Here is a 12524-nt window from a genome sequence, read left to right as displayed (position 1 = left end):
ACAAGATGATGATGTGATGAAAACGGACATTTTAATTTTGATATATCATCAAATTCGATGTATTAAAACAAACGCTTAAGAATTAATTATTAAGAGGAAGTTCCAGATACGTGGAGTAATTTTTTAGAAGGTACCGCCAGATTCTCTTCAGAGTGAGCACCAGTTTAAATTGAAGCTAGGTGAAATTCTTATTCTTATTCTATAAATATACCTGGTCCTAAAATAATAGAGACAACGAAGATAGCGATCACGTAGGAGACCTCGAGACAAGGAAAAGATATTTAACATTTTGAATTTGGAATTTCTCATTAATTGTGAGGGTTGAATATCAAATATCAACATTTTCTGGGGATGCGAAACCTCGGCATTTTGAATTTAGATTTTTTCATTAACTGTTAGGATACAAAATGAAATATCTACATTTTCTGAGGGTGCAAAAGTCGTACAAAACGCTGATGTTAGTTATTCTTCTAAACGAGATGGCGGTGTTCCTAGTTAATGGTAATACAGCATTTGGAATTTGGAATTTTTCATTAACTGAAAGGGAACAATATGAAATATTGACATTTTCTAAGGGTGCAAAACTTGAACAAAACTCAAAACTCAGATGTCGTTAATTCTTCGAATCGAGTTGGCGGTGTTCCAGTTTAATGGTAATTTGGCATTTGGAATTTGGAATTTCTCATTAATTCTGAGGGGACAAAATGCAATATCGGCATTTTTTGAAGGTGAAAAACTCGTAGAAAACATTAATATTGTTATTTTTTAAAAAAAAGGTGTTGGTGGCGTTCCAAGTTAATGGTATTTTGGCATTCTGAATTTGGAATCTATCATTAACTGTGGGGCACAAAATGAAATACCTACATTTTCTGAGGGTGAAAAAATCATAGAAAACGTTGGTGTTCTTAATTCTTCAATATGAATTGGTAGCGTTCCAAGTTAATGGTAATTCCGTATTTGGAATCTGGAATTTCTCATTAACTGTTAGTGTACAAAATGAAATATCGACATCTTTTAGGGTGCAATACTCGTAGAAAACATTGATATTGTTAATTTTTAAAAAGAAGTTGGTGGCTTCCAAGTTAATGGTAATTCGGCATTTCGAATTTGGAATTTCTCATTAACTATGAGGGTATAAAATGAAATATCGACATTTTCTGAGAGTGCAAAACTAGTAGAAAACTTTGATATTGTTAATTTTTTTTAAAAAAAAGGGGTCGGTGGCGTTCGAAGCTTATTCGGCATTTTGAATTTGAAATTCCACGGTAACTGTGAGAGTAAAAAATGAAATATTGGTATTTTCTGAGGGTGCAAAACATACTCTAACTTATGGCAGGTGGAGACTTAAATTTTGCTTTTGTGACAAATTTCAAATTTTGAATTTTGAAATGTTATTTTCTCGGTTTGGGTGGTGGTACAAAATTTTTGAAAGAGGGTGCAAAACGTGCAAAACTAGGAGATGATGATGATACTGTTAAATCTTCAAAATGAGTTGGTGGCTGAAATACTAGTAACTTGGAACACCATTTCGAATTTTAAATTTCTCAGTAATGGTGAGGGTACAATTTTTTAAAATCAAGATACAAAACGGTGCAAAGTGGGTGCGAAAAGATGATATATTAAACAATGAATTCTGTAATGGTGGCGTTCCAAGTTAATGGTCCTGAATTAAAGTTATTTCCAGGATGGGAGTTGGAAAATCTGGAAATACTAAGAATATGACTTTAATTCAAATATGAAACATTAGTATGTGTTATTGTCTTATTTCATTGCAAATACACCTGAAGAATATGGTAATGCTAGTGTTTAACTAGTGTTTAATAAGAGACATGTAAAATTTTGTACGGAAATCATTTTTAAACTTACACTGAGCGCTAATTGTTCGTTATGATTGAAATTGAATATCACAGCAGTAAAAACATTAAAATATAGAAGATTTATTTTCGTGTCCGTATTTTCAAGATATTAATGTAACATATGGATGCAGTGAGCGTGCCAGTTATGTGCACGCGCTTAGTATTTCAACTACTGCTTTTACACTTCACTACGAACTGTCAGAACACAACCAAGCTAGTGTCAAAACCACATAATGGAAATACCCATCTGATGTCAAATTAAGAATTGGTTAACAAACTTTACAGAAACAGTTTCAGCACAGAAATTAGGCTGAAAATGTTAAATACACAGACATTATTCAAAATGTTAAATACTCGTAGAAAAGATTGATATTGTTAATTTTTAAAAAGAAGTTGGTGGCTTCCAAGTTAATGGTAATTCGGCATTTGGAATTTGGAATTTCTCATTAACTATGAGGGTATAAAATGAAATATCGACATTTTCTGAGAGTGCAAAACTAGTAGAAAACTTTGATATTGTTAATTTTTTTTTTAAAAAAAAGGGGTCGGTGGCGTTCGAAGCTTATTCGGCATTTTGAATTTGAAATTCCACGGTAACTGTGAGAGTAAAAAATGAAATATTGGTATTTTCTGAGGGTGCAAAACATACTTAACACGAAAGGACACCTTTTATTTAACTTTACGAACACCACCTCACTTGGCAGTAAGTGTGCGACAGTAATTGGATGAAACTTTTCTGTAACGGTGGTCAAAAGGGACAGTCCTTTTCAATAGCCTTCCAAGATCGTTATGTTAACCCTATTAGGTTTCCCTTTGTGGAGATATTTCTTTTAAACCTTCCATCTATGTTACAGACTTGTGATGCATGAACGCTTCAATCACGCAATCGAAGGTATGACATATGGAAATTCTGACAAGTGTATGACATAAGAGAGTACCGTCTTGACATTTTGCAAGTGATTTTGGTGCCCACATTGAATGCTTGGAATAAAATAACCATATCACGACTGAAAACTTTATGAGTCGGTGTTTCTTTGTGACAAACATTGTGTTAATAGCTACTTTCAACACCGACCTATGTATGTCTCTACTGAGGGCAAACACTCTGGTCACAATGCGTGCTTAGAACATCAAGTTGCAGCCTCAAATTGAACCAGCACATAACTCATCTAGTTTCTCACTGTGATTGCTTCTTACAAGTGCAAATTTCGTCTCAAACAAGAATGCACTTTCTCCCACTCTGTCTCTTGTGGGATGAGGAGCGATATTTTGTAACTTCTAACTTCCGTTATATTATGCTTCATGGGCAGTCACGAGTGCAGTTACACACAGAGGATTTATCAGTATTCTCATTTGCTTGCCACTGGATAAGAATCACAAGATAAGTTGTTGTAGCACCAGCCACCTGAAAGAAGAAGATTTTTTTTATTTTAATGATATTTAATGTAATTATAATTTTCTAGTAGTGACTGGTTTCTATTAAATATATATGGCATTGAAAGAACTGATATGTACTATATTTGTGTTTAACTTTTTTTTGTTCAAGTTGGCATTTGTGTCTCAGTTTTCAACATTTTCACATACGAGAGCAGTACTGTATGTCTTCGATCGCTTAAGCTTCGTATCATGTAAGCGCATATGATATCTGTTAAGCTTGTTCACAATTACATTTGTTATAGATTGTATTAATCAAACACATAGACCGGAGTTGTCCAAGCACAACAGTCTGTTAGTTGTGATAGAGCCCACTAGTTGTTCAGTTGTGAAACACTCCATGAAGAATATTGCACTAAGGGTCTTCACTACAGCGAAATTAAACTACCGATAATTTTAGTTTTTTTCCCTTAATATCTTCAAAACTCAGATAGACAATAGGATTTTGCATGTGGTATCTTTACCACAATTCACCTATCTCTTTTTCAGGGATAGAAGTGGATCTAAAAAGGGAGGGGGACGCATGACGTTATGCAGTCCCCTGTGCCTATCTTTGTCCATTGTATTTTTTTAGAAAGTGGGGGACGCCGCATATATTTTCTGGAAGTGGGAGGACGACATCTCCCCGCGTTCCCCTTACTTTTACCCTGCTCTTTTTGGTATGCCACTATTTACAGAACCGGCGAAAAATGTTAAATCTATCTACAGTTGCAAATCGAAAGCAGGTAGATGAGTTGTGATAACGGTATCACATAAGAAATCGTATTGTATACTTCACTACGTTTCTGTTTTTCGAATATTTTTAGTTGTTTTGAAGATATTACAGAAATAGTCTAAAATTAGCGGTAGTTTAGTTTCGCTATGAAATTTTGACTATTCAATAAAATTATGAGTTAAGAAAAATTAACACTGCTCTCAAGAGTGGAAAAGTATGACTAGCCTCGTAGAGTATCTTAGTACCTTAGTACACAAGAGGTACGAATACCTTAGTACACAAGAGGTACGTAATTCATACAATCGATATATCTTTCAAACTTAAAAAAAAATAAAATCCAATAATATATTGGACTTTCTCTTTAAATGTATGTTTGCAGGTTAAGAGTATTTTTACATCTGAAATGCTATCAGTATTTATGAGTTATCGACGCAATAGCAGGACGGAACAGTACTGATTGGACTTTATGGTGGATCATTTCGGAAATTCAAATTATGCTTTCTAAAGAGTAGTAAATTTAAACACAATGTTTGTTAACATATCAAAACTAAAATTGTAGCATTATCGATTTCTGAATTTTTTTAAAAAATGATCCATCCAAAACACGTATTGAGTAGTCACAATTGTTAGTATTATTGCATGGTAGAACTAAGTAAGCAAGTGTCTGAGGTTCAAATTTACATCCTCCCCAGAGTCGTTTTTTACGCTCTTTGAAATAACAAGAAATGTATCAGGGAACAAATGTCAGATACTTCGCAACCACAAGTAAAATTATTTTGTAGTGCCGCCTACTCTGTTTGCACTTTCATCTTGTATGAATTAAACTTATTTACTTGCAAGCACTTTAAAAATGTCTTTCCTTGTGTATTTAATAATTTCTTCATGAAAACAACAATCATATCAAATTATTCACAATATTTATATTCAATGTACGCTTACTCTCTTGTAATGGAGAAATGAAAAAATTACTTATACACAAAACTATGTTCACACATTCATGCACACATCTTCTTACATACTGGAAAAATATTCATACATTACTTCGGCTTACCTCTAATAACTAAAGCTAATAATTTATTTTCAAAAATACCTTTCAACGAACACAGAGCTTGTTGCTTGTCCAAAGAAACCAAGCTTTTTTATTTCTACCTGGTTTCTGACATTAGGAGGGGCGCAGTTGTAGGAAAAATCACTTTCGTCTGCAATTTGACGTTACAAACATGCCGTTTGCGACATTCGATTATTCTCACATTCCTGATGAACAATTACCATGGTGTCAATCTTTCCAGCTCTTAGGAAGAGTGTAGTGACGTCATCAATACGACTGCCATTTCAAACTACTTAAACACGTTTTGTCTTGAGAACCGTTCAACCGATTTTTACTCTGTTTGCATCAAATGAAAAGTTTAATTTCAAGCTAAAAATTATGTTCAGTGACATTTTTTCACACAAGCGATAATTTAAAATGTACGAGGGACTTTATGTATTTTCCGAAATCAAAATTTGTTTTTTTTTTTTTTTGGAAATTACAAAGAAACTGTCAGGTTTACGGGAACATGGTAAAGGACATAAATTTTAGTGTAGTTTAAAATCTCTAATTTGTTGTAAGTAAAATCAAAATCGGCTCATTATTTCTCGAGGTATGGACATAAGAATAAGTTTCTAAAAATACTTCGTAAATGCTCGTCACTACCCAGTTGCAAATGTCATGAAGATGACTCCGTCCTGAATATGGTCACATCATTAGGATTACCAAAATAAAGATATACGTAGGTACTGATACCAAACATTGCAACTAATTTGGTTACCTACCATAGGTATTGCTTCTATTAAGCCGCGGATGAGGCCCCAAGCTTGCTCCATTTCGCTTTTCTACAACGCGATCGAGGTCTAAGTTCCGGCTATTGTCTCATGACAATTCTGTCTCACAAATCGACTCCTGAAGGGCGACCATCTCAAACTGATTATAAGACCGTAACCGATATATGGAATTGAAAAGCTAATTTAAATGCCGCAGCCGGAGGTGGTAAGGCCGAACCTTTTCAATACACCATCAAATGTGATGCATACTGTGTCCATTCAAGATATCGTATAAGATACGAATTGCTGAATTTTGATAAAATTTACTTAATATATCTGTTGGATAATAGCACATGAATCAATAACAAATGAATTGTAAAGAAACATATTTATATCCTATTTTCGTTTTAACCCACCATACAAACAAGCAATAGAGTCTCAAGAGCAGTTACTGGAGCTCTCAGTTACACTTTTTTTCGTATATCTTGTACCTAAAGAAAATATGTAATTCAGAAGTAACTTTTATTCTTTATAATGCTAACAGAGTACCTTTCTATTTTCGAAGAAATACTACCACTAAATAGTGAAATTACTACACACATTGCACATGGCCAGCCTAAGGTACCACTGTTTATTTGTTGATCGAACTCATCGCCACTAACATCGTCATCTAGATAGGACGATTCACTCTGAAATTTATTGTAACAAATAAAATTCATTTGCACTGCACTCACACATTTCAGTACAAGGAAGTTTATTTACTGGACATTTACACGGAAGCTTGCGCTTATTTCTAGTTTTATGAGCAACGTACTAACTTCAAAATAGAATCTGGCGCACAAGGTACGTAATTCACAGTACACAGGTGTAATATCTAAATCTTCTTCACATCAACCATAGGCAACTGCGAAGGTATACAAGGCTTAACTTTATCATCTTGATTCCACACAATCATTTGGTAGTTTACTCTGGAAAGCGGGTATGAGTGGGATTCGAGTTGGAGGTAGTTTCTTCCAATTTGTCTGTATTGTGTTGAACGTATTCCAACGAAATTCTGCAAGAGAAGTAACTTTTGTTTCTGGTTGATAAATTCGACAGATGAATGCTTCAAGCTGGTATATTAAAAGATCAGAAAGTTCTTGCCTTCCAAGATTCTGTAATGCAAAGAGTTTTCAAATGCTTTCCAATAATTTGTTTTCCTTAGCCGAATAAACATCTAGTACTGTCACATCCAGAGAAGTCATGTAACGCTGGAAGTGCAGACGCCTTTGTAGCACCTAGGATGTGGTAAATATCTGACAAAGGCACACAATTCTGTGGAGACGGTCTAAAGTAGGAGTTTGTGTGAGGTCTTGGGCAACGCCTTAATGCTAAAACTAAGATACGGTATCTTGAGCAATTATATAAAGCATGTAGAGCCTCTTTGTGTTGCATCTTTAGAATGAAGAATTATCTTGATATCTGCTTCCTCCTGAGGGCTACTTAGGTATTCCAATTGCAGTGAGTTGCAGCTACATTTGTACGCCATGCAGCTAGAAGGTTTTTTTGAGAGCATTTAGCATATAGAATTATTTTATCTGATAAATAACATATTAACTCACCTTTAGTGCTTATGTGCGAAAGAAGTTTCTTCGTGCAGATGATTGCTATCGTCGTACTGTCTATAATCCTATATTAAACTGGGGTCTTGCCTTGAAGTATTTTCTGTCTCATTTAATTTTAAATGAATTTGTGTTCATACCTATCAAATACCAGATGAATTTCGTAGAAGCTCCAATATTTTTAAATAATTAATTTTGTGAACTCTTCTGATAAATCCCGATATGTCTTCACGACTGATCCTTTACTCAGAGCCTGTAGCTCCGGCATTCCATCAACTAAAGCTACTGAGAAGCTTCTTGCGCATAGGATAGATTTTAGTTCTTTTCTTTGCACAGTCGAGTTCGGAGGCAGTTGCATTTCTCCTGGAGATGTATCAGATTTTGGTACAATCTTCAAAATTTCAGAAGTTAACATGCTTTTGTTACTGCAAAGATGCATCATTCCATCTAAATAAAAAAGGGAACGTGGCACAACAGAAAACTCATAACGTCCCAGCACATCACGTAAATCCGTCTGGCGCTGTTATGTTAGTTGCAATGTTATGATATCAGCACCTAGGTATATCTTTATTTTGGTAATCCTAATGATGTGACTATCTTCAACATGAAGTCTTCTTCATGAAATTTGCAACTGGGTAGTGACAAACATTTATTAAGTACTTTTCTTTAAGTTATTCTTATGTCCATATCTCGAAAATTAATAGGCCGATTTTGATTTTCTTTACAGCTAATTAAAAATTTTAAACTACACTAAAATTCATGCGCTTTAACATGTTCCGTAAACCTGATAATCTCTTTGTAATTTGCCAAACAAGCACAAATTTTGATTTGGGAAATATAAAAAGTCCATCGTACATTTTTAATTATCGCTTGTGTGAAAAAATGTCACTGAACATAATATTTAGCTTTAAACTAAAATTTTCATTTGACGCAAACAGAATAAAAAATCGGTTGAGCAGTTCTTAAGATAATACGTGTTAAGTAGTTTCAAATGACGGTCATATTGATGGCGTCATCACACGCGTCCGAAGGGCTGGAAAGAGTGACATCATGGTAATGGTTCATCAGGAATATGAGAATAATCGAATGTCGCAAAAGGTATGTTTGTATCATTCACTTGCATACGAACTTACAACTGCGCCCGTACTCTATAGTTTGTCTTGAGAACCTTTAGTGATGGAAACTGCAAATGAAGGATGAAGACTTGTGTGTCCCATCTGTTGGTGGATACACGTTATTTATGTTCCAATTTTTTAACGAATTGGAACCAAATAAAATATAGCATATAAGTACATGAAAACATGTACAGTTATCTGTCAATGTTAAAGACACTCTCATTTGTTATTCGCTGTTCTTAGCTTCAACTTTTTGATAATGTAAATTTTATTGATGCATTGAGTGCAATAGCTAAATAAATTGAAGCCACAACATAAATATGAATTGGATTCTTTCGACTTGTTATTTATCGTAGTATATATGTATCGTATATATATAAAGTAATTTTGATGAAATTGCCCTGCCTTCATGCAGAATGTGCAAATCTGCTAAACGAGTTTGTTTTGTGTCTTCATAAGTTTGGGGAGAAGAAATGAAACTAGAAACAATAAAAGAGGAAGTAATTTATAGGAAAACGGAAGAATTAAAGAAAGCAAGCGGCAAAGCAAACTGACATACTTACACAAATATATTATCTTTCCGAAGTTTAAAACTAAAATGTAAATTAAAGTTATCACAGTGATTGTAAAGTATAATTGAAATTAGACATATCCACGAAGAAGAAACTATGCATTGTTTAAATACAAATGAAGCCCAGACCCTACTTAGCTCAAAGAGTAAGGTAAGGTATGGCATATCCCTCTTTTTGGCAATTGCTCACTATTCTCACTTAAATATGTTTTTATATGTGTTTTGTATTGACCTTACGAATTGATCACGTGGAGGTTCATGATAACGCGGACTGGGGTGAGGAAATATATATTAAAACAGTAAACTTACTTAATGTATTTCGTTTAATGAAACTGAATGAAATCTACAATATTAATTAATTGGTTTCAGATTTGGGTATACTTTTCACATTTATGATTTAATGGAAGTCGTGCCTCGGATATTACAACGATTAAGAAGAGATCATTCATCAAAGGTGGAAATATTCTCAGATGTTATACAACGGATGATTACCGAAATAATCCCTGAACGGGGACATTGGGATTTCATTATAACACTGTTACCATTAACGAAGAAGATTTAATTGAACTCTTAGTTGGTGTTTCTTATCTATATATATCTAGTGAATTTCATTTAATTCATGTGTTCTATATGTAAAAAATAATCTATAATATGAATTTGCATAATCATTGTAATTATCTCTTATGAAACTAACGAATTATAATTAAATATCAATAGAGGATAATATGTAATATACAAAGAAGCATATATCCTCACTGCGTAGTGCTGATTGTAATGCTACGAAAAGTTAAGAAACAACATAAAATATGCAGCAAAGTTGATATCTCCAACTTACCGAGTGTAGAAGACTAAAATCTAAAGGGAAAACTCCACACGCTGTTATTTTCGTTTTGCTATGCAGAAGTTGAGTTGAAAATATTTGAATCTATAATTAAACAATGAGTTCTATAAATAGAATATGTTAAACCAATAATAATCGTTATATGCATAAAAATGATAACTTATTGAAACGAATAAAAAGACAGCTATTGGCAATTTTCTAATATATAGACTAAGGTACATTTGTTGTACATAATAATTTATTCTGATTCTTTTTATTGTAGGACCTAGAGTTAATATATATGTTGGCGTCATAGACACAAATTTAATTCCCGGTCTTTGGATATTACGTTGCACTCTAGATCCATATAACATACAGCCTTAGTTGTGAAAAGTACGCTAATCTCCAAATAAATCAATTTAATTCAGAGTCATTGTGAATTCTGTTCATTCTAGCTTTGGAACTACATGAAACTTGACAAAAAATAATATCTGACCAAAGAAAACACTTTGGTCAGATATTTTACTGCCCTCACCAAACACACCATCTCTGAGAATGTTTCTCAATAAAGGGATGAAAACACTTAGTTTTCTCACGCCTCTTCCAGTGTTGCAAACGATTTTTTCAGTAATTCACTTATATATTGAAGAAGGAGAAATGATTGTGTTTTAGATTGTGCAACGTATTGAAAACTAGTAATTTAAATTGAAAATAAAATCCAAAATAACAAATTGGGAAAGAAACTTTCAGGAAAAATAGAAACATATTTTGAGGGAATCAAAGTACAAGCTAAGAGAAAGATTCATTAAATTTCCTTTGAGGAAGCTTCCAATTGCTAAAACAACACAGGATATATTTGGAGTATTAAGACCTCAGAGGAGGATATATGTTATGTCAGTTTAAAGTATTAATTCAAATAGTAAAACACTTACCTGTTCCTTAAGATCTGGATCTATCTTTCCAAAGTTGTACTTTTGGGATGATGAACCTTGTCGCTGTTGGTGCAAAAGAAAATAGAATATACTACATTTCCAAATAATAGTTTGCAAATAAATTGTACGTATGTAAGAGTAGAATTCATAAGTTACATTTCAATCTTGAAATTCCAAATTTTATTTTTCAAAATCCAAACTTTTGAAATTCCGAATGAACACAACTCACTTCTGTGTCCACAGGAATGGCTTTTGTTTCTGAACTAGAAACTACCACGTACATTCATTTCAAAAGTATGGTACCATTTGTTATTTTTAAGAAAATACTAAAATATATGTAAACTCTCACGTGAATGCTAAACTACCTTTAGCATGTACAAAAAGTAAAAGTTTCTATTCAAGACACAACAATAATTCACTATAAGTATTTTGTATATTTTCAGTAGATTCAGAAATAAACATAAAGTTACAACTATATATTTAAGTATTGACAAATTGGAAAACAAGCATATAATGTGCTACCATTAAGGGTGGAAGAAATGAAATGAAAGTTACTTTAAAATTTATCTCAAGGAGAAGAACATATATACAGGGTGGGCGAAAACTAATCCTCTTTTCAAGCTGTTGCTAACTTTTTAAAACCTTAATCAATTTTAACGAAACGAAATGTATTTCATTTTTTGCTCTTGTAGATTTCATTACATGCTATCTCACTAACGTCATTGCGGGTATCAATGGTGGATCATAGTGCAAATTTAATCTATTTTGAGCGAGTCCTCACGGTGCTAGGTATAACTATCTGTTATGCAAATATAGGGTACAGCGGGGTAATTCGAATAGGCGGGGAATTTGAATAATGTTAAGCATTTTGCCAGCTGGAGTGGAAATGCGGCTCTCCATGTTAGTGAGCCTGTGGTGGATTTGTAGGTGGTGGTTTGCAGAAGTCGCTCTCAGAAATACAAACTATTCCTTCGGTTCTGAAGGTTTATACGATTTTTTGTTTGCTGCAAGGTAAGTACGAATGTGTGTATTTTTAGGTAGTTATAATTTTCAACGTTGTTTCCTTAAGCTTTCCTTATTATTAACTGGATAAAATGAAACCGCTCTGGATTATAATCGTATCAGTAGCATGTGGGGCATTGATATACTGTACACTGGCGTCAACTAATAAGCAGTTTTCATACCACGTTCTGAATGGAATATTCGTCGACTGCGGGACAATTTGGATAATTCAAAACGGGGCAATTTGAATAACAGTGAAATTAGAACTATAGGCCTACTATTTTATATTTGTTTGTCAAAAGCGAAAGCTTCTAGTGTTAACAATGAAACTGCGAATTCTTATTTTGACTTACTGGGAAAATTAATGAACGAGTATGATCTCCATAAACCATCGTAACCGTATTTATAATATGGACGAAAGTAATCTTCCTCTAAATAACAGACCCCTAAAATTTTTGCAGAAAAAGGTAGAAAAGAGGTGGTAAGTTTAAATTCTGTTGAGCGAGGGGAAAATGTAACGGTGATAGCATGCTGCAATGCCAGAAGGTCTTTTACACCTCCTGTAGTAATATTCAAAGGCGTACGCCTAAATCCGAAGTTTAAAACCCAAAATCTCACTCACATTTTTTGTCCTTAGAGTTCTACCAAAGTCATGACATCGAAATGCTTTACCTACCT

General features: G+C 33.6%; 1 long non-coding RNA gene across 1 annotated transcript; it reads right to left on the bottom strand.

Moving 5' to 3' along the window:
- Positions 1-1823: 1823 nt before the first annotated feature.
- Positions 1824-10913, bottom strand: LOC145666256 (uncharacterized). Its single transcript, XR_014127707.1, has 3 exons — positions 10845-10913; positions 9928-10017; positions 1824-3261 (listed from the first exon to the last, which is right to left on the bottom strand). It is a non-coding gene; the product is annotated as an uncharacterized LOC145666256 (long non-coding RNA).
- Between the last annotated feature and the right edge of the window lie 1611 nt (positions 10914-12524).

This window comes from Thermobia domestica, chromosome 1, assembly GCF_964235325.1.
Source record: "Thermobia domestica chromosome 1, izTheDome1.hap1.1, whole genome shotgun sequence".
Classification (NCBI taxonomy): Eukaryota; Metazoa; Arthropoda; class Insecta; order Zygentoma; family Lepismatidae; genus Thermobia; species Thermobia domestica.
Note: the sequence above shows the minus strand (reverse complement) of the source record. Positions and strands in the feature narration are given on the sequence as shown.